Raw genomic sequence first — 23,403 nt, forward strand, 5'->3', positions numbered from 1 at the left:
GTGGATTATGTCTGAAGTGAAATTTTTGTTCACAACAAATGATGCCAGAAATTATTTATGGCACGATAGTTTGCAGTCTGTTTGTGTTTCCCTCCCAGAAAACCCTTAGAAATTATTTTTAAGTCCTACTTGTGTAAAAATAGCTTCCCTCAGTGATTTTACATTGTCACTTACATAAACCAGGTTAGAACATTACAGACCTGTCTATAGAATGCCAACATCACCTCGTCACAGTTAATACTGTTAGATTGCAAAACAACAAAAAATTCCTCTGTTAAATGTACTTCTTTTTCAAGGACACTAAATTGCACAGCCCTGTTTTTCTAGTACTGGGTGTACCATTGCCCGATTTCTGCTCTCTGCCAAATTCCATGTTAGACAGGAAACTGAAGAAGAATGCATGGTGTGTGGAGGAATATCTGCCAAACTAGAAATGTGTACAAATCTGAAATAAATTCAGGGGTCAAACTCATCTTGAGCAGTAATGTAAAATGAATTAGCAGCAGGGTTTTATACTCTGTCCAATTTTTGTTGCCATTGGAGTGAGCCTGACAAAAAGGGTTATTTCCTAATTTTCTCAGCATGCAAAACACTATGCTAGAGCACTGGAAGATTGCTAACATTGTATCTCTGTTTAAAAATGCAGTGAGATACAGAGCAAACAATAGATCAGTCAGCCTAACTTCAAATGTGCAACATTGTGTAGCGTTAAAGACGAGCAGGCTGTATACCCTCAATGTTACATTAGTGGCTAGACAGAGACTTGTGCATACAGCTGTATTAAAAAGTGAACATACATTTGCAAATGAGAAACCTTACTTAAATTGATGCACCATCTATCCATCTTCTGAAGCTTTTCTTCTTCCTTTCCCTCTCACAATGTGTCAGTGCAGTCCTGGGTCCAAAGCCAAATTTTACCCAACCCATTGTAGAGCCTGAGGCCTTGGAGGTTTGGTCAGGTGACCCTAGGGAAGTATGTGGCTAGAGGGTCCAGTAACACTGAATATATCCTGCATAAAGGCAGGCTCACACTCCTTGGTTTGAACAACCACCAAAGATTAGACTGAAGGTGACAGGCAGAGTGAGGGCGGGAAGTCCAGAAAGCTCTGGAGTGTTCTGAGAAGACACCTCTGGGTGGCTTGTGTATGGCCCCTCTGTCGACTGTGTGCCTACTGGCATTGCCCTGTCTGTCAATGAGGAAGGGATAACCAGAGAGAAGTCAAGATCCATTGTTCCCTTACTTTTGGTGCTAAGCACCAGTGGCTAAAGTGGTGGAGTACAGGTCCCTGCACATATCCAGTGGACTCAGAGACTGCTGAACCTAGGTTTCCATGGCAGCCAGCAAATTTTCCATGGAGATAACCAGACACCTGCATTTCCAAGGCAGCTGGGTCCTAATCATGTTGCTGCAGCCTAATTGAAATTTTGTCCAGGGTGATGATAAACCTGTCTCCTGCACCCATGTTTGCTCGTGCATTATGTGTGAAGTCCCTCATTGCTGATACCACGGGGTCCTCTACTGCTTGGTGTTAAGATAGTGCCTAGGTTCCTGCAGTGCTCCAAATGCCAGTGCTTTGGGGCATTTCTTTGTCGACCAGCTGCGGTGGTGTGGCAGTGAAATGCTGATCAGCAGGTGCTCCCCAATAAAACACCTACAGAGTTGTGAGTCTCTGAACTGGTGGGGAGTGCAGGAGGCAGCCTTACCAACGCTTCCTCTCAGGCATGCATGCCGTTTTCCTCAGAGTTTGGCAGAGAGGATATCTTGCGAAGCCACCCTCTTGACCGTGAAGATCATGGACATCCTGCTTATACCTACAAAACAGAACAGCAAAAGATAGAAGTTGTGGAAGATTAACAACTAACGGTGATGTTATTAAGTGAATAGCATAACAAAGAATAATACTACTTACTTGGTTGCCGGGACACAGAGGCTTCTGCATCTTCACAGTAATGATCCCAGCCTATGTCTGCCATTGCCAAGATCCTCTCCTCAAAGGAGATGAGAACATGAATATCCAGCATCTCAATACCCGTCTTGGCTCTTTAGGCCCTATTATGAATCATTTTCTCATGGAATGAGAGAAAGGGAAGGATTGAGTGTGGGTGACACTGCTGTTAGTGCTGATGCAGGACAAGTGCTGAGGTATCCCGAGCGAGGGAGCAGGCAGCACAGGGTTAGAAGTGTGAGGGGTGTCAGGACACTAAGAGTGAGTGGGTGAGAGTGGTAGAGTATGAACCTTGGTGGGAGGTGGGCACAGTGGCAACGATTGAATGAATGTGAGGCAGGAGGTTGTCAATAATGTTCATCTTACGCTGGTGGCCATTCCTCTGGACTGTGGAGACTGCACTAATCAGGACTAAGTTGGAAGGCTCCGGTATGATGGCCTTCTCTGGCAATCCTGGGGAAGAGAACGCCCCTTCTCTGCACCACACTGAGCACCAGGACCTCTAGGCTCCTGCCCACAAAGTAGGGTGCCAATTTCTCATTGTCTGCCAAGTGCAGAAGAAACATCTCCAAATGTGCAGGGCAGCCCTTTCGTGTCAGCATTTGACTGGGTGTGCAACAGCCTTTTAAATATGGTGCTGGCTCCAGGGACTCAGGGCATCCTGGCTGCTGAGCACTTCTGACTATGCCAAGTGGAAAAATTAGGCTAGTGTTGGGACAGAGTGGTACAATAAGAGATACATATCTAATGAGGTGAGTTTGGGAGATTGCATGAGTAAACTCACGAGGCCTTGTGGAGAGACACTGTCCCTGAAAGTTGAAGAAACTGACACCACTGATTTCAGGTATTAAACTAGGAGTTTGCAGACAACGCAAAAATTGTATGCATGGTTGATAGTAAGAAGGAAAGCTGTAGATTGCAGGAAGAGGCAGATAAATTATTAATAGATTTCAGCTCAATGAAGTGTGACATGATGCGCTTGGAGAGGGAAAACAATGCAAAAAAGTATGCAATAAATGAGAGGATATTGAGGGATATAGAAAAAGTGAGGCACCTCGGAATGAATGTCAATAGATCTCCATTGCAAGAACAGTTGATGAAGTGATTAAGAAGGCAAACGAAATACTTTCCTTTGTTGGCCAAGGCATAGGATATAAAATCAGGGCAGTTATACTGTAGTTCTGTGAAACACTAGTTAGGTCACCATTTGAGTATCATGTCCAGTTATGGTTACCTTCAAAAAATATAAGGTAAGTTGCATTAGAGAGGTATGCAAGAAATTGATGGCAATGTTGCCAGGACTGGAAAAATGAGGAATGATTAGACAGGCTGGTGTTGTTTTCCTTGGAACAGAGGAGGCAGAGGGGAGATTTCATTGATGTAAGCAAGGTTGTGGGAAGCTGATTAGAGTGGATGGGAAGACACAATTTAGTTAAAAGTAGGGTCAGTGACTTAAATTTAGGGTCTTAAATTTAAAGCAATTGGTGGAAACATTGAGGGAAAATGAGGACTTTATTTTTCAAACAGAAATCAGTAGGGCCAGGAATTTATTGTCTGAGAGGGTAATAGATGCAGAATCTTTCAACTCATTTTAAAGGTGCCTGGATATACATATGAATTCCTGTAATTTCCAGGGATATGGTGAAAGTTCTGCAAATGGGACTGGGCTCAGTGCTTCTGTTCTGTGTAGGCACAGATACCATGGACAGAACAGCCTCCTTCTCAGCTGTAAAATTTTCTGCATTTTCTAAATATACTGAATATCTGAAAAATGGCATGGGCGGGGATATGAGGAAAGGGTAGGAGAGCACCAAAATATGAATTGCTGCTTTGGAAAACCAGCACAGACAATGGGTTGAATGGATTTTTTTTGAGCTGTAGCTAGTTTATGATGTTGTACGGTGTAAAATAGGCTGGTGAATTGCCACTGCCCTCTGTGCACTGCTGATCATGATAAATGTATAACTCATGTTTGAAATGTGCTGTCTTAGAATAGCATATAACAAACATATGGGCATCAATACTGAGAGAGTTATTGCGGTGAGGGAGGGTTAAAAATTTTAAATTGTGAGAAGTATTGTTAACTTGTCACATGAACACCTACCTCGACTTTTACAGAAATGGATTATGTAAGGTGCATGAGTCCTGGTGCAAAACTGCAGGACGCTTCCTTCCTGATATTTTAATCAGACACTCACATTGCAGTTGGAAACCTGATTTAGATTTAACAGTTGACAACCGTGCATCTCAGGAATACAGCAACTTAAGCTTTATATTCAGCATGAAGAAAACTGACAAATATACCACCCTGCTCCAGAAAAGCCCCATCTTCAGAGCCAATTGCCTGTGCTTGGCCCAAACCTGCTAGTTATGCATTGGTTTGCTTATTTCAGGAGCACAGCATCTCAAGCTGACTATATTGGTGAGATACACGCTAAAAGAGCCAAGGCAAGTGTGATCTTCAGCAGACTTCAAGCATCATTGGGGGAATGAGGAAGAAGAAGTCTGCCCATCATTCTAAAAGGATATAGAGCAATCATCTTGTTCACTGCAAGCTTGACGTGGGCTGTCTGCCAATGTAAATCCAAGGAGTAGCCTTTTGGAAAGGTCGTGGAGATCAAATAGCAGAAATTGCCACTGACGCCGTCATCCAAGTTCTCATGCCAATGACTGACTGCATATTGAAGCAGTTACAACTGAATTGGGCTAATCATGTCAGAATGTCTGACACTTGCTTACGAATAAGAATATTCTATGGAGGGAGTTGTGAAAGGAAATGCTCCAAGGACACTCTGAATGGTTCACTTGGGAATTTGATGTTGAAATTGAGTCCTGGATGTTGAAATTGCCCAGGATCGCTGCACCTGCCAGAAAGAAATAGATACATTGTGGCCTCATTGAAATCGCTACATATCAGAGGTAGAGAGAAAATGCAAGAAGAGGAAATCCCAAGGCAGCAACTAACCCAAAATTCAAGTGGTATCCTGTCCTACTGGCAGAAAAACCTGCAGGTTGTGCAGCAACCTTAGCAGAATATAACCACATACATCAGCGACAGCCCAAAGAACAAGATGAACCATGAAGAACGCAATAGTGAAAGTACAAACACAGTTTCATCATACACAAAGTCCAATAATGGAATAAGGGATGAAGTACACCCAATACACTCATAGTAGCCACTGAGCATTTGCCTGAGGAGTTTTGTCATCATGATGCTGGATCACCTGGGATTAAGACCTGTTAGAAGAAGGCATTGCTACCATTTTTTTATGAACATAGTTATAGGTCGTAAAAGTTAACAGTTTGTACTGGATTGTGTCCAGCCCTCGTATGTCTTGTACTCTTCGAAGTTCCACACACTATTTCTACGTGAACAATATATTGAAGCAAAGGGATTGATATCATGCTACTCTGGTGTGTCTACGTGCTCTTTTTAATGTATTACCATGCGCTGCGATGATGTGCATTCCTAGCATAAGCAGCTGAGGTGGATGCAAGCTTCTGATCTTCATGTCCTGAGGTCTGCAATGTCTGTGGTCCATCCTCTGGCTATCTGACACAAAGCAGGTCCTGGAAAACTGAGGGGTGGCTGTAGCAGTGCAGAAACCTCCTAAGTGGGCAGCTACTACTGGAGGTATTGGCGTTACTAGTAGAGAGGCTGTGGAGCTCCACCCTCAGAGAAGCTTAAGAGCAGCCTCCTTGCAAGACCTGGGCCTCCCTGTTTGCAATGGCATCTTCCAGCTTTCTAAGGATGAAGGTTCACCTGAAGATGTAACCAGGCAGACTGCTCAGTTCTCACTGGCCAATTGTTGCACTCATCTTCTGGCTATATCAATGGTCTGTCAGTTAGCAGCCACACCCAGCATTGCTATATTTGTGGCTCTCCATGATGTTTGCAAACCTGTCCTGGGGTGAAGCCATGTGCCCACATGCCTGAGCAGCAATAGAATCCATAGCCTGAATGAAGACTCGCAGCTATCCCAGCCTTCGTCAACTGGTCTGCCTTTCTGGTGGGTGCTCATCAGAATATGGCCCCAAGATCATGCCCACTCACTTCTGCACTGGTGTGATGAAAAGATGTGGTGCTGTGTCCCCTGAGATGCTCTCTTTCTCAGAAGGTGCCTAAAGTCCTTCAGTGGCAGTCAATCATCCCTTCCCATCTTGTACCAGCAAGTGCAAACATGCACAGTTACATCATCTATCCTCCAGTGCCTTACCCCTAACCATGGGTGGAGTGATCTGCACTTGGGCCCAGAGCTGGTGACAAAGCCTGGTCCTTCTCCCTCTCTTCACCCATCATTCTAGACTTGTCATTGAAAGTGATACAACTGCCCTGCTACCTGATGAATTTGAGAGTTTCTATCGCAATGGGTGTCAAGGATCAGATGATCTCCTCCTGCTCCTGCCTTTGCCATTTTCCATATCTTGTGGTGCCTCTTGTGAAATCAAAAGAATGAGTCTTCAGGGCATGAGACCTTGAGCACTTGCAGCCCTTGGGCCCATGATGGGCCCCTGTGTGTCATGGTTCTTGGAAAACATTAACACCGAGATGCAGATGCAGGTTGCTCTGATACAGCCACAGGGGACAGGTATATTCACCCTCATGATCCCAAAGAAGTGATTGGCCCTTCACTTCTGGCCTACCCTGCAACCACAATGCACATGCCATTCATCCAACTTCTGTCTTACTGTACTCCACAGCTGCTTACCTCATCCATCCAGGCTTCCTTTGCTCAGTAGGGTGGTCAGATCCCTGTGATGGTGAGCTGCCTTCTTGAATCAATTCTTTTGGTGTCAGCTGATCCACAACGCCAGTTGAGGGGGTTTCCATGATTTTGATCAAGTGATAGTGAAAGAACAGCAATATATTTCTAAGTCAGGGTGGTGAAGGGTTTGGAGGGGAACTTGCGTGTAGTGTTGTGTCCATGCAGTCCTTGTCCTTCAAAATAGTAGTGGTTGTGGGTTTGTCTAATGAGCCCTGGTGAATTTCTGCAGCGCACCTCCAGTGTGTCCTAGGTGCAACAGCATTACTACATTGGGCTCTGTCTTTCACAGCCCTATTTCTTGTTCTGAGAATGCAGAATGCTCATTTTATCTTATTGATTGGCAGATCAGGCTTGAAGAGCTAAATGGATTCCTCTTGTCCTGTTGTTCATATGCACTCCTTCTAATATCTGTAGGTATGTCCTGGCTCAGCTTAGAAATGGCATCCTGACCTCTCACCCCATCAATTGACAGTGGTTTGAGTTATCTGTCCTGCCATATAATTGGCTGGGCCCCATACCTTCACCACATTTATTTATTGGCCTGCTGCTGCATAACTGTTAGCAAACTATCTGTCGCTACCAAAAATGCTACCCCTTCTGGGTCCACCGCCAGAATTCTCCCTCAGAAAACAAATTTTTGCCCGTTATGTCCACTAAAAAAAACTGTAAACAGCTATTCATTACAGAACATGACAGAGCACTTTAGCACACACAAAGTCCATGTCAGACATCACATTAAATATGCTTTTACTGTAAATAAATTAAACAAAACCTAGCACTATTTCTAATGCATTCTATATTTCCAAGCACTGATAATTTCACAAGTGTTGTAACAGAATTGCTGAAGCCAATTAATATTTTCACATCTAACACCAAAAACAGATTACAGCAACTAGTCTAAAAGTACATTGAAACTTATTAGACAACAGCAGTAAATTGCCAAAGTTCCACTGAAAAATGAAAATCTTGCCAAAGCTGCATTTTAGTACTTATCTGTAAATTGTAACTTCATTCAGAGAAAACACCAATTAGAAGTATATGTTTCTGCATGTGCCAAAAATTAATGGCTCTTTCTAAACCTCTCTTGTCCCAGATTTGCTTAGCGCCTGTGGAGGGTGGAGGGTGGGGGTGGGGAGATTGTTTAGAAACTGTGACCTAGGGAGTGTCTTATTGAGTCAGTCTATCCTTGGCTATCTTCTGTCATCTGTTGACATTTCTCCCTGTAAGTGCTCTCTTTTTGTGTAAATTCCCAATTCTAATTTATTGTGTATTAATTTTAACTCGGACTTTAAGTATGCTAATTAGGTCAACCTTAATTCCTGCCTTGTAAACTCTGGTAAAGACCTGTTTAACGTGGAACTGGGGTTTTATTCTCAAATTTGGCTTCAAATTCTTGGATGGTGCACTAATTATACAATACGTGAAGGCAAGGTGGCTCATTGGTTAGCCCTGCATGATTCACAGTACCAGGGACCCAGGTTTGCTTCCACCTTTGGGCAGCCCTCTGTGTGGAATTTGCACATTCTCCCCATGTAGTCATGGGTTTCCTCTGGGTGCTCTGGTTTCCTCCCACAGTTCAAAGATGACGAGGCTAGGTGGATTGGCCATGTTAAATTGCCCATGGTGTCCAAGGATGCTTAAGTTAGGTGGGTTAAACATGGGAAATGCAGGGGTAGGGGAATGGGTCTGGGTGGGATGCTCTTTGGAGGGACAGTTTGGACTTGTTGGGCTGAATGGTCTGTTTCCACACTATTGTTATTCTGTGACATATGAATATGAGTTTTCGAGTTGTTTAATAGCGCATGATCGGCAAGGCAGAAGGTGTGGAAAATGTAGCGACATGTAAGATTAGTTAGGAGGAAATAGCATGGCAGTAAGTGATCACTAGCCTTGTCCAAGATAACAAAGTGTGAAGCTGGATAAACACAGCAGGCCGAGCAGCATCTCAGGAGCACAATGCTGCTTGGCCTGCTGTGTTCATCCAGCTTCACACTTTGTTATCTTGGATTCTCCAGCATCTGCAGTTCCCATTATCTCTGATCACACTAGCCTTGTCCACTAGTGTGAGGGCTTTGAACTTTGTTTGGTATTGCATCCAAGTTCATAGGGCCATATTGCTGGCATTAGCTTCCACAACTACCCATTTCTAGTTATTTCTCATCATGTGTTGAAAGGCCCTTAGGGCCTGAGAAAAGATATCCTTTCTCTTCTTGTCTTCCTCCACCAAGGCCTCCAGCATGTCATTCCAAGTTCTTTGGCACAAGCTCTCTGGTTTGCTTTGGACCCATTATCATCATTTCTATTTCCACTTTGTTCTCTTTTTTAATCTCTTTTGAAAGTGTCCTTCGTAGGCCCCTGACTTTTTCCACGTGCTTCCTTTCACTTGCCCTGTCTCAGGGGCAACATACACCCAATTTCCTTTTCTTTAGTACTCTTTGACATTCCTGCAGACAAATTTTCATTCTATGCTTAACGTCTTTATATGTAAACCTGCAGCTTGGCTTTTTTGCCTCTTTTGGCATCTCCTCAAATGTTCATTGAGACATTGGTTGCTAGCTCATTATGAAAGGAAGACCAGCCACCCCATCCTACAGTCTCATAGAGCTTCCGGCTCAGCCGACTGAAATTAATCCAACTCATCACGATGGAAAACATGTCAGCCATACTCACTTAATCACAGGAGAGATTATATCTCAGTCCCCTGATAGAGATAAAGTCTCTACAAATTAAGTCAGAGATGGACTGGGCCATTGTAGGAAGCTCACCCACTCATCAGACAATGGACACCAATTATCTCTGAGGCCACTACAAGACACTACAAGACATTTCAACGCAGAGAAATGTGAGGTAATGCATTTTGGTAGAAGAAACATGGAGAGAGAATACAGGCTTAATGATACAACTTTGAGTGGAGTACAGGAACAGAGGAACATCAGGCTTCACTTATGTGATTCTCTGAAGGTGGCCAGGCAAATTGAAACAATTGTAGGATCCTTAGGTTTACAAATAGAGGCATTGAGTATTAAAACTAGGAAGTGGTGCTGCACTCTACAAATCATTGGTTAGAACACATTTGAAGTATTGTGTTCAGTTTTGGGCACCTTATTTAAGGAAGAATGTTTAAGCGCCGGAGAGAATTCAAGCGAGATTTACTGGAATGATATGAGGAATTGAGAATTTTAGACACAAGGAAAGATTAGAGAGATTGGGCTTATTTTCCTTGGGGCAGAGAAGATTAAGAGGTGACCTTATTAGGGTGTTCAAAATTATGAACAACTTTGATAGGGTAAAGAAGGATATCCTATTTCCACTAGTTAGAATTTCTGTTACTAGGGTTTACAAATTCAAGATTGACAGCAAGACAGCCAGGAGTGAGATGAGGAAAAACTTCTTTATTCAGAGAGTTTTTAGGATTTGGAATGCATTCCCCGGGAGAGTGGTGGAGCTGGATACCATTGGATGTTTCAGATGAAAGCTGGATTTCTATTTAGAAGGGATGAAGTTAGAAGGCTGTGGAGATGGGGCTGCACAGTAGGACTAGCTGGGTAGCTCTTTCGGGGTCCATTCCAGACACAATGGATCCTTCCGTACTGTAAAGTTTTATGACTCTATGACTCAAATTAAATGGTAGCCCAGAGAACAGATAGGAATCACATGGCCTGCCCATGCCTCCCAAAACCTTCCCAGAAAACTGTTTCACTTTAGTCAATGGCCCACTGGCCATTTGAGGAACTCTGTATTGGGAAGGAGGAGAACACTGAAAACCACCACTTTCGGCATCAGTCCGCTTTGTACTCTAACATGATGCCCACCCACCTTCCTGTAACTGAGTCCAGGGATCCAATGATGTTCCCTGATGAGGTCTCTGTTGCACAACCACTAGCAGTTCCTGGTGACCCTGTCAGCAATTGGGAGTTGCTGGCATCTGGTTGTCAAGGGCAGTCAGGTTTACTGTCGCCAGGATTCTACTCTGAGAGGAGGCCCAATGTGGGCCAGTTATGTGCTTAAATGCGTTTAATTCAGTTAGGCTTTACCAATGAAAGTGATGGACTTCACTCCAAATGTTCACTTGTGAACAGTATCCTGATATCCATTAACATGTTGTGGATAATTGCATCATCGTAATGCCTTTAATGGAAGTCAGACTGAATGGTGATAATACCCATAATAATTAATGAAGCCTCCCTGATCATGTCTTCCACTACACACCCTGCAAAACTGTCATAGCAGTAGCAATGTGTTCACTACTGAAACACACCTTGGCTATCCTCAATTCACTGAGATCTGCACCTTCCAAAGGTCAGCTGACTAGCCTTTGGCCCTCCATTTGTCACAGCATTTTTGCAGTTACTGATTTACTCAACCATACCCTCACCACCACCTTTGATACCTTAGTCTACAATAAAACCATTACTCTCTCTCAGGCTGTTCTACAGTTACTGCTTTCATCTCTTCTCTATTAAGTCCAAGGGGCACAGATTTGAAAGGGTGGGGCTGAAATTGATTTTGCCACTCATCACCAGATCTGCCCAGACCATTTAATGCACTACTGGTTCCTGCCCTGATCCGTTGTCATTGCTTTCTCTTCAAGAATCATTGCGGAAGGCAAAGATAGCCCCTAATATTTTCTTTTCCTCTTCTGCAATTGGTATTCTGAAATCCCTATCCTATCTCTTCCATCCTCACCTTCATCAGGAAAAGCGAGGAACTCATCAATGTCTTTGTCAGTAAGAATGAGACCATTCAGTCATCTGCCTTTGCTGCTTCCCTCTTTTCCACTGGCACATTCAACCAAATATCCTCTAAACTACCCACAATCCCTCTAAGCTACTCACAGCTTTCTCTAGTTATACTCCTAGCTCTCCTCATGCCTCTGTGTGCACTGCTTATCCTTAAGATCCACATCCTGGTCCTTCAATCCTATGCCCATCAGAATGCCCTTTTCATCTAACATCCCCTCCTGGTCTTCATGTTAGCAGATAATATTAGTGATGCTCTCTCTTCAACAGGCCCTCTCTCACTAATCTGCCATCATCTTGCCTCTCCTCAAAAATCACTTTGACTCCACTGTGCTTCCAATTCACCGTATCTTCTTAAACCTTCCTGTTTCTCTTAACTGTATTGTCATCTCACAAATCAGTGCCCATTTGGCTCAGAACTCCTGTCTAAATTCCTTCTCAGTATTGAAACAAATCTTATCAAAGTTACAAATGACATCCAATGTGACTGCAACATGGATAAACTTTAGCTCTTCTCCTTTCTCAACTTATCTGCAGCTTTTGATACAATGGACCAAATCATCGTCCTCTAGTGCCCCTCCAAATTCATCTAGCTATTTGGGACCTTATGCAGCTAATTTCATTTATATTTGTCTAATTATAAATAGGGAACTATGGCCCTCTTGTGCCACAGTGGTAGTGTTCCTACCCTGGACTAGGAGGTCCGGGTTCAAGCCCCACCTGTTCCAGAGTTATATAAGAACATCTCTGAACAGGTTGATTATAAAAATTGATTAATAAAAAACTAACAGATAGGATATATAAAGCTTATTATGGAATAGTGGTAGTGTCCCTACCTCTAAAGCAGAAGATCTGTGTTCAAGTTTCCCTACTTTAGACGCGTATAATAACATCTCTGTGCAGATCGATTAGAAAATGTCTGTAGGTGGGGTATTTTCTTCTATTATATCTGTTCTCATTCCTCCAAATGTCTATACTGGGTTCCTCCCTATAACACACTTACATGCTGCCTCTCAGAAACATTACTGCTGTTCCAAATTCTGCTCCACAGATAATGACTCTGTTTGTCTCCTTGGCAACTATCTGAGACTAAACCATGCTACTAGCATTTCTATTTGGCCCTGAGATAAGCTTCCAATAACATATCAAGGCCATCACTAAGGCTGTCTATTCCACCTCTATAATATTTCCCAACATTACTCCTGCATCAGCTCATCAGATATTGAAAATCTTTTTGTTCCTTTGTTACCTCTAGACTTGACTAGTCCAACACACTTCTGGCTAATCTCTAAAATTATACCTGAGGTGAATTTGAGGTCATCCAAAACTCTGCTACCTGTGTCCTTACATCGGTCCCATTCCCCTCCTAGTGAGCTAAATTGTCATCCTCGTTTTCAAATCCCTTCCTAGCCTTGCTGTCCCCTTCTGTGTCATCTCCTTCAGCCCCATGAGCCTCCAGGATATCTGCTTTCATTTCATTCTAGACTTCAGAGTAACCACAATTTTAATTGTTTCATCATTGATGGCCTATAGGTCCAAAGCTCTGGAATCCCTCCTGATCCTCTTTACCCCTTCATTCCTCCTTCCACCTTTAAGACTGTCTTAAAACATACCTCTTTGTCCAAATATTTGACAATCTTTCCCAAAATTATCTCATGTGACTCATATTTAAATTTGCTTTATAATTTTCCTGTGAAGTGCCTTTGACATTTTATTCCATTAAAGGTGTAAAGATTTATTATTATTGCAAGTTCTTTTTGCTTTTGGATGAAAAGATGGATGCTAACTATTTTCAGTTCTGTCTTCCAACTAACCTTTGACCTTGACAGCACCCAGTTGCGACTTATGACGATTTTTTAGTTTCAAGCTACCAATCATCAATATGAGTAAAAATACATGTTTGTACAATGCTGACAGTCTGACAGTGCTTCTAAAAATCCTATGTACACAATGGAACCAACCGCTGCCTTCATCTAGAACTAAATTAATTCTTAAAATATGAATTGCACCTTTCATAGATTTTATCATTCCAGTTTAGTGATAACTCCTTAATACCTTTACAAAATGACAACTATTGACAAATCTGTGGAGAAAGATTTGTGCGCAAATCTATCCTGTTTTCAAAACATGTCCTTAAAATGCATACTACAATTTGCTTGCACTCCTTGTCTCGTCAGTCAAGAGTTCATATCCCCTGTTGATCGCACTCTGTAAACTAGAACAGCTTGATACCACTGTTCTCCTTATAGCAGAGAAAGATAACAGGAGATTTGATTGTACTGTTTGAAATTAGGAAGGATTTATATAGAGAAAGTGAAGAAAACTGTTTCAAATGAATGAAATGTCAATAACCAGAGCTCAAAGATTTAAAATCATTAACAAATGAACATGCGATGGTATGAGGAAACATTGTTTTCTGCAATGACTTGTTAGGATTTGGAATACACTGGCTGATAGCCTTCAAAAGAGAACTCAAAGAGAACGTGGAGGAGAACAAAATGCAGGGTTATGGGGAAAGAGAAGAGAAAGAGCCAAAGCTGACTCAATTTATTGCATAGACCATTTCAGGATTGCATTGTTTTAAATTTGAATATTTTATCAATCGAAAGGATCTTTCTTCATCTAGTCAATCTGATCAACGGTAATGTTTTACATATTACCCAACTGAACTTTTCAGATGCTATGTTTTAGACCATCAAATGTTTGTATTGGAAAACAACCAAAAAGATTATTTGGATATAATTGAAGTCTCCCGTATCAAGGGCTGGATTAAACTGTGATTACTTATCTTGGATTGCTGTTCAGAAATGTGAACAGTCAACTTGACTTCATTAATAAATATGAAAAGAAAGCAGAACGCTAGGTTTCCCAAATCACAGACCGTCAAAAAAAATGAATTCTCAGACATGATTGTTTTGCAGTTTATTCACATATTTTGGCTATGGCTTGATGTAACTCTCTTTTCGGCAAATACAATGTCCAATGTTTAACTAGATCATGGCAGTTCAGAAAGTCCAGATTATGTGGCTAAGATGTCTAGTTTCAACTAGTTTGGCAACAATGGCACTACAATTAGACAGGGTAAAATTAGGCTGGAATCACAATTCATTACCTTCTGCAGAAAACCTTTGGGTGTATTGTGTGGGTATTGAGCATAAATAGGATTATGCTAGATGGTTGAGTTGCTGACAAATAGTAAAACCACGAAAAGGGAATAAGTTAGCAATGTTGCTGGTACCTACAAAAATATACTGCAGCCTGACTTGCTGCCTTCATGCAAAGGAGGATATTTTGAAAAGATGTCTTCATACTAGATGCAACATAGTTAGATCTGGGCATGAGTTCATGTCTGTAAATCATCACAAAGTGAGTTCTTTGATTTCAGCCATAACAAGGAGCTGCCTTCCACTTAACAATGACAGATACTTCAAGGCAATCTTGAATATACCCTCATAGTTTGGGAGGTTGTGTGGAAAAGCAAGGCTCTAGTTTTAAGAGTATGTAAAGAAAATATTTATGACAATGGAAGCAAAGGATGGGGCCATATATTTAGCACAATGATTGTTTGGCTCCCAAAAATCATCAACACTAACTGATTTATTTTTATTTAACTTTGACAAAAGATGAGAAGTTAGTAAGACATAGCAATTAAATACAATTGGGTACCTAGCTAGGCTATTTTGGAAGATATTTAAGGGCCAACCACACTTATGGATCTGGAGTTACATTTTGGCCAGACCAGGTGAGGATGGCAAGTTTTCCTTCCCTAAACGATGTACTGTACTCGAGACAGTTCCTAAGAACAAGACATTTCGGAATCAAGAATTCATATACTATTCTGGAAATGGTAATGTGTAATACAACAAAATTAATTACCAATCTCACACTAAATAATTATTGAGGTAATGTACAACTTAAAAAAATGCCAAATCCTCCTCATAATCTTATATTCTTACCTCTCTTCATATTGTCAGCAAATTTGGCTACAGTCCACTCAGCAAAAAAGGGATTTGAGGTTTCTAGTGCATAAATCATGAAAAGCTGGCAAACATCAGCAGATAATTGAGAAGGCAAATGGAACATTGGCCTTTATTTCAAATGGATTGGCATAAAAAAGGTAGTCTTGTTAAAACTATACAAGGCGCTAGTCAGACCACCGATGGTCTACTGTGAACATGTTTGCGCCACTTATAAAAGGAAAGATAAATGTTGGGAACAGTCCAAAGAAGGTTTGCTTGGCTAATCCCAGAAATGGAGAGACTGTCTCAAGAGGAGAGCTGAGTAGTTTGAGCTTGCTGTCATTGGAATTTAGAAGAATGAGAGGCAGCTCTTATTGAAATGATTTTTCAGGGTCTTGACAGAGTAGATGTGGAAAGCATGTTTCCCATTGTGGGAAAGTCCAGAACAAGAGGACGAAAAGAGTAAGATATTGCCCATTCAAAATCAATGGAGGTCTTTCCCACTCATCTGCTGCTTGCACCTCACTAACCACCATTTCTTACCAGCACTCACCAGTCACCATCCCACCTACCTTTCCCAGCCCCACTCCTCCTCTCTATTTATTTCTGAGTTCCATTCCCCCTCCATTTCTGAAGAAGGGTCCCAACCTGAAATGTCAGCTTTCCTGCTCCTCTGATGCTGCCTGATCTTCTATGTTCCTCCAGGTCCATACTGTTGTCTCAGACTCGAGCCTCGGTAACTCTTACTATCTCTTCATAATGTAGCAGTTCTACATGAATAAGTTGTTCATGAAAGCTGAACTTACTTACTTCTTCAACACAGAAACAGAGTTAGTTTTTCCTGGGAAATTATAACGTTCCATGATAAACAGATTCTGCTGCAGTAAAAGTTAGCCATCATGAGTCAGTCTAGAAAGTGTCATTATCTTCATTGTACCAACTCCTGGTTTGGGAAATTGTTTTGTACCAGTTACCAAAAGTGACAATGGCCAAGGTTTTTATGGGAATTTGCATCCTTTTCCCGTTATACATCTATTATAGGGTCTCTGAACCACTGAGAAAATTACGAAGTAAATATTTACACTGTTATCTACTTTTTTCCACATTTTCCTGAAATTTATGTGTCACACTGCCCATGGCACTCCCGAGCACATACAATCACATTCTCCCACCTTAGCCACTGTTTAAACACTGTATTGTATGCTTTACCAGTTTCTAGCTATATCCCATCTGAACAAACTCTCTAAGTCAGAGCTGCATTGTCTCCTGTGCACACTATGGAACTGAATCTTGTCATTGTCCAGGAGGAGAACATACCATAGAGGCAAGCAACCAGCCAAATACAAACACAAACTTGAGCTTTTTCTTACAGGAAGCAAAAGGGAACAAAAACAAAACCAACAGAGGATGGCATGGTGACTCTGGTGAGCACTGCTGCCTCACAATGCCAGGGACCAGCCTTGGGCGACTGTCTATGAAGTGTTTGCATAATCTCCCAGATAACAAAGTATAGAGCTGGATGAACACAGCAGGCCAAACAACATCAGAGGAGCAGAAAAGCTGACATTTCAGGCCTAGAGATAATGGGAACTGCAGATGCTGGAGAATCCAAGATAATAAAGTCTGGAGCTGGATGAACACAGCAGGCCAAGCAGCATCTCAGGAGCACAAAAGCTACGTTTCGGGCCTACACCCTTCATCAGAGAGGGGGATGGGGTGAGGGTTCTGGAATAAATAGGGAGAGAAGGGGAGGCAGACCGAAGATGGAGAGAAAGGAAGATAGGTGGAGAGGAGAGTATAGGTGGGAGGTAGGGAGGGAATAGGTCAGTCCAGGGAAGACGGACAGGTCAAGGAGGTGGGGTGAGGTTAGTAGGTAGGAAATGGAGGTGCGGCTTGGGGTGAGAGGAAGGGATGGGTGAGAGGAAGAGCAGGTTAGGGAGACAGAGACAGGCTGGGCTGGTTTTGGGATGCAGTGGGTGGAGGGGAAGAGCTGGGCTGGTTGTGTGATGCAGTGGGAGGAGGGGACGAACTGGGCTGGTTTTGGGATGCGGTGGGGGAAGGGGAGATTTTGAAGCTGATGAAGTCCACATTGATACCACTGGGCTGCAGGGTTCCCCAGCGGAATATGAGTTGCTGTTCCTGCAACCTTCGGGTGGCATAATTGTGGCACTGCAGTAGGCCCATGATGGACATGTCATCTAAAGAATGGGAGGGGGAGTTGAAATGGTTCGCGACTGGGAGGTGCAGTTGTTTATTGCGAACCGAGCGGAGGTGTTCTGCAAAGCGGTCCCCAAGCCTCTGCTTAGTTTCCCCAATGTAGAGGAAGCCACACAGGGTACAATGGATGCAGTATACCACATTGGCAGATGTGCAGGTGAACCTCTGCTTAATATGGAAAGTCATCTTGGGGCCTGGGATAGGGGTGAGGGAGGAGGTGTGGGGGCAAGTGTAGCACTTCCTGCGGTTGCAGAGGAAGGTGCCAGGTGTGGTGGGGTTGGAGGGCAGTGTGAAAATGAATTTTCTGAATGAGGGTCAAGGACCGATTTGTCAGCTTTCCTGTTCCTCTGATGCTGCTCGGCCTACTGTGTTCATCCAGCTCCACACCTTGTTATCTCAGATTTTCCAGCATCTGCAGTTCCTACTATCTCTGCATATTTTTCCTGTGTCTCTGTGAGTTTCCTCTGGGTGTTCTGCTGGCCTCCCATAGTTCAAAGATGTGCTGGTTAGCTGGATTGGCCATGCTAAATTGCCCAGCGTCTATAGGCTAGGTGGATCAGTCATAGGAAATTAACAGTTATAGGGTGGGATGTTTTTTGGAGGGTTGGTGTGGGCTGAATGGCCAGCCTCCACATTGCAGGAATTCTGATTCTATGAGAGACTGAACTTTGCCTTGAGAGTGCCGCAAGATTTTGGCACCATGCTCAAAGATTATTTTATAGTCAATGATTGTGTGCTGCACCCAGCTCTCGGCTAGTTGGAACTGGATGTCAATAACTTCCAGTCTACTTTATAGCAGCCACTGCAACATTCTCCTCCTCAAACCGGTTGATGTGGTGTATATGGATTTCAGCAAGGTGTTTGATAAGGTTCCCCACGATAGGCTATTGTACAAAATGCGGAGGAATGGAATTGTGGGAGATATAGCTGTTTGGATTGGAAATTGGCTTGCTGAAAGAAGACAGAGGGTGGTAGTTGATGGGAAATGTTCATCCTGGAGACCAGTTACAAGTGCTGTAATGCAAGGGTCGGTGTTGGGTCCACTGCTGTTTGTCATTTTTATAAATGACCTGGATGAGGGCGCAGAAGGATGGGTTAGTAAATTTGCAGATGACACTAAGGTCGGTGGAGTTGTGGATAGTGACGAAGGATTCTGCAGGTTGCAGAGAGACATAGATAAGCTGCAGAGCTGGGCTGAGAGGTGGCAAATGAAGTTTAATGCAGACAAGTGTGAGGTGATGCACTTTGGTAGGAGTAACCGGAAGGCAAATACAGGGCTAATGGTAAGATTCTTAGCAGTGTAGATGAGCAGAGAGATCTCGGTGTTTTAGCTTTTATTAATAGAGGGATCGAGTTCCGGAACCAAGAGGTTATGGTGAAGCTGTACAAAACTCTAGTGCGGCCGCACTTGGAGTATTGTGTACAGTTCTGGTCACCGCATTATAAGAAGGATGTGGAAGCTTTGGAAAGGGTGCAGAGGAGATATAGTAGGATGTTGCCTGGTATGGAGGGAAGGTCTTACGAGGAAAGGCTGAGGGACTTGAGGCTGTTTTCATTAGAGAGAAGAAAGTTGAGAGGTGACTTAATTGAAACATATAAAATAATCAGAGGGTTAGATAGGGTGGATAGGGAGAGCCTTTTTCCTAGGATGGTGATGGCGAGCATGAGGGGGCATAGCTTTAAATTGAGGGGTGAAAGATATAGGACAGATGTCAGAGGTAGTTTCTTTACTCAGAGAGTAGTAAGGGAATGGAACGCTTTGCCTGCAACGGTAGTAGATTCGTCAACTTTAGGTACATTTAAGTCGTCATTGGACAAGCATATGGACGTACATGGAATAGTGTGGGTTAGATGGGCTTGAGATCGGTATGACAGATCGGCACAACATCGAGTGCCGAAGGGCCTGTACTGTGCTGTAATGTTCTATGTTCTAAAACACTGCTTCCATTTCCCCAGATTCTCTCCAACCGACACATCATCTCACTGCCTTTTCCAATTGTGTAGAGCATAACATACCAGGATGATGTGGCACACTCTGTCCTCACTATGCTGCAAAAGCAGCCCCCCCACCCCTGCCAGATTGGTCCAAGCAGGGGATTGCATGTTCAGTCATCCTCTTGTCTGCTCCACCATGGCTGTAGTTGTAGCGAGAGTTATATTTAATCTGCACTCCACATCAGTCAAGTGTTGCACAAAATTGTCATGACTTCATCCTCGGGAAATGAACCTATGTGACCTTGCTCAGAAGGTATTGGACACCGTCCTGATGCTTTCAAGATGGTAGGTGCACAAGACATAGCAGCAGGACTAGGCCAATCAGCCCATTGATTCTGCTCCACCATTCAATGAGATCATGGCTGAGCTGATAACCGACAACTCCGACTTCCCTACCTTTTCCCACAGTATACAATGTAGAACAGTACAGCACAGTAACAGACCCTTCAGCCCACCATGTTAGTGCTGGCCATGATGCCCTTCTAAACTGATTCTATTTGCCTGCACATATTCCGTATTCTTCTGTTTCCTGCCCATATAGCTGTCTGTCTAAATGCCTCTTAATCTTGCCAGTATGTCTGCTTTTACCCCTCCCCTGCATTCCAGGTGCCTATCAGACTGTGTTTAAAAACCTTTCTAACATATCTTATTTAAACGTTCGTCCTGTCACCTTAAACCTATGACCCCTGGTAGATGACATTTGCACCCTGGAGCAAGCCTCTCATCACTTTATATTAGGTTGCCCCTCAGCCTCCGACTCTCCAGTGAAAACAATCCAACTTCTCCTTATAGCTAATGCACTTCAATCCAGGCAACATCCTGGTGAAGTAATTTTGCACCCTCTCCAAAGCCTCTCCATCCTTCCTACAGTATAGTAACCAGATTGCACACAATACCTATGGCCTCACCAATGTTCTATACAGCTGCAACATGACTTGCCAACTTTTATACTCAATGCCCTGACCAATGAAGGGAAGCATATTGCATACCTTCTTTACCACCTTATCCACCTGTTTTGCCACTCTGAGGGAGCTATGGATTTGGACCATAAGATTTCTCTGTGTAATGGTGTTCCTAACAGAGTCCTGCCATTAGCTGTGTACTTTCCTCTTGCATATGACCTCCAGAAATGCATAATCTTACTCTTGACGCATTAAATTCCATCTGCCATTTCTCCAATCAACTTTCCAAATGATCTATGTCCTGCTGTATCTTTTGACAACCTTCCTCACTGTCCTCAAACTCCAGCAATTTTCATGTCATCTGCAAACTTACTAATCAGACCGTCTATATTTTCAACCAAGTAATTTACATATATATTACAAACAACAGAGTTCCAAGCACTGATCCACATGGAACACCATTGGTGATAGGTGCACAAGACATAGCAGCTGACCGCTGATATCCAGTCAGAGAAACAATTCTCTACAACTACCTTCTCTTCTATGATAAAGCCAATTTTGTATCCATCTTACTAACTCACTATTGACTCCATGTGACTCAATCTTCTGGACCAACCTACTATGAGGGACCTTGTCAAGTGTTTTGGTAAATCCGATGAGGTCTACATCCATTGCCCTATCCTCATCAATCATCCTTGTCACTTCCTCAAAAAACTCGATCAAGTTTGCGAGATCTCCCCCACATAAAGCCATGATGACTTTCCTTAAAAAGTCCATTCATTTCCAAATGCGAGTAAATTCTGTTCCTAATAATCTTCTCAATAAAGCACTCCCACTGATGTAAGGCTTGCCTGCCTATAATTTCCTGGATTATTCCCATTGCCCTTCCTAAACAATGGGACAAAATTGGCTATTCTCCAGTCTTCTGGCACCTCGCTTGTGACTAAAGAGGATACAAAGGTCTCAGACAAGGCCTCAGCAATCTCGTCCCTTTTCTCCACCAGTATCCTGGGTTAGATCCCATCAGGCCCTGGGGAGTTATCGACCTTAATGTTTTTCAAGCCACCCAACACCGCCTCCTTCTTAACATTAACATGCTCTAGAATATCAACATACCACTCTCTAATCTTACTATCATGCATGTTCTTCTTCTTGTGGACCCCACTCATTTCCTCTGGCTCCGAACATAAATTCTTTACTTTGTCCTTGAATGGACCTACCCTTTCCCTCTTTAACCCCTTGCTGATAATATACATTAAAATGCCCTTGCTTTCCTTACTGATTGATAGTATGTCTATCTCAGCCTTGAATATACTTAATGATTCAGCCTGTGGGAAAGAATTCAACAGATTCAGAACCCTCTGAGAGAAGAAATGCCTCCCCCTCTCTAAATAAAATGTGCAGCCCATTATTGTCCAATTATACTCTTTGGTTCCAGATTCCCCCATAAGGGAAAACAAGCTTTCTGCATCTACCCTGTCAAGTTCTCTCTGGATCTTGTACATTTCCACAAGGGCAACTTTTGTTCTTCTATATCTCACAAAGTACTGGCCTAATCTATTCAACATCTCCTGATAAGAATATACCTGGTATTAACCTCAAGAAGTTTCTCTGGACTGCCTCCAATGCCGGTGTTGTTTTCTTTAGATAAGGAGCCCAAAACTGCTCATGGTATTCCAACTGTGGTCTGACTAGTGCCTTGTATATTTTTAACAAAATGTCCCTACTTCTAAACTCCATGCCTGTTGAAATAAAGTCCGACATTCCATTCACTTTCAACATTGCCCGCTGAACTTGGATTATCTGTTAACTTTTTTGATTCATGCACTAAGACTGCCAATATCCTCTGCTTCATAGCTTTCTGCAGTATTTCTCCCTTAAATAGTACTCAGCACTTTTTCCCGCCGAAGTGCATAACCTTACATTCTCCTACATTACATTCCATCTATTAAGTTTTTGCCCACTTGCTTAACTTTTCTCTATCCCTCTGCAGACTTACTGTATCATCCTCAAGTCTTGCCTTCACACTATTTTGTCCCCTCTGCAAATTTGCCACAGCACACTCAGCTTCCTCATCCAAGTCATTCATGTATATTTTAAATGAGTGTGTGCATATCTGAGAGATCCCATGCAGGATACCCATTGTTCACTACAGAAATGAAATCCTTCCAACTTGAACATATATATTTGTTAACATGATGTCAGTGTTTGATACAAAGTGGTGTCATAGATTAAAGATTAGTAAGAAGTTACAGTTTCTTTCACTAAAATTATTCAATCCCTCTGGATGGTAAATGTGGCACCTGTTCAACATTTTAACCATAGCTGACTGTCAAATTCTCCACTGCAGCACAGTATGATTTAGGAAAAAATCTAGCAACATTTTAAAGCAGGTTCTTCACAGCGAGATGTGCATACTAGATGTTAAGATTTGCAATAAACATTGCTGAACTCCGGGCCAACATTTTTTGTCACGCAAGCCAGAATTTTGCAATTTTGAATAAATAAACTTCCGGATTCAGCAGTGATTTGAGTTGACAAAACTTTCACAATATTATTGATCTTCCTGAGTTCTTGGAATTGGAAACTTATCTCTGATCACGGTATGGAAAGAAGTTGGAAAGAATAACAGAGTCCACCACCATGCTCAATAGTATCATTAGCTAATCTTGCACAGTTATCATAATCATTGTAGTAACTGTGCATTTGCTGTTGTAATCTTGTAGATTGTATTGAATAAATCAGAGAAAATACTAGGAAAGAGAAACTTTGTCTTATTTTCCACTTTTGTTGATATGTTTAAAGATAATTAGAGATTCAATATTTCCAATTCCCTTCTCTGAACATGTTTGAAAGATTCTATTGCACAATAATCATGA

The sequence above is a fragment of the Stegostoma tigrinum genome, chromosome 3 (genome assembly GCF_030684315.1).
Source record: "Stegostoma tigrinum isolate sSteTig4 chromosome 3, sSteTig4.hap1, whole genome shotgun sequence".
Classification (NCBI taxonomy): Eukaryota; Metazoa; Chordata; class Chondrichthyes; order Orectolobiformes; family Stegostomatidae; genus Stegostoma; species Stegostoma tigrinum.